This window comes from Seriola lalandi, unplaced genomic scaffold (assembly GCF_002814215.2).
Source record: "Seriola lalandi dorsalis isolate HSWRI2012SDOR001 ecotype SW California unplaced genomic scaffold, Sedor1 jcf7180002054976, whole genome shotgun sequence".
Classification (NCBI taxonomy): Eukaryota; Metazoa; Chordata; class Actinopteri; order Carangiformes; family Carangidae; genus Seriola; species Seriola lalandi.
In genome coordinates this window covers 918,514-918,820 of record NW_019525526.1, presented here as the reverse complement: position 1 = coordinate 918,820, position 307 = coordinate 918,514, and the positions used below count along the sequence as shown (strand labels likewise).

General features: G+C 43.3%; 1 protein-coding gene across 1 annotated transcript in view; it reads right to left on the bottom strand.

The window, feature by feature from the left end:
* ganc (glucosidase, alpha; neutral C) overlaps positions 1 to 307 on the bottom strand; it is a 10,449-nt gene that overhangs the window by 6,072 nt on the left and 4,070 nt on the right. The window lies entirely within an intron of this gene.

Genomic DNA, 307 nt, shown 5'->3' with positions numbered 1-307 from the left:
AGATATGAAGGGTTGAATATGGGAGTGTCACTAATGTATGATGATCTGTGATTGTGCTCAAGGTCCCCCTACTGTACAGGAGTTTCTGGGGTTTTTGTTCAGCTTCCACATGTGTCTGTATCACTGTGTTGACTCACAGCGCAGAAATACAAGCCTTGATCTCCTGGCTCCAGATTCTCCACTGTGAATGTCCCGCTCTCAGCATCAGGTTTAGTGGCTGAGAATTTCTTTTTGTCGAAATCTCCAAAGTCGTGATCTGGTTTAGCTGTTGTTGTGAACACAATTAGTTTGATATTTTCTCCAGGTA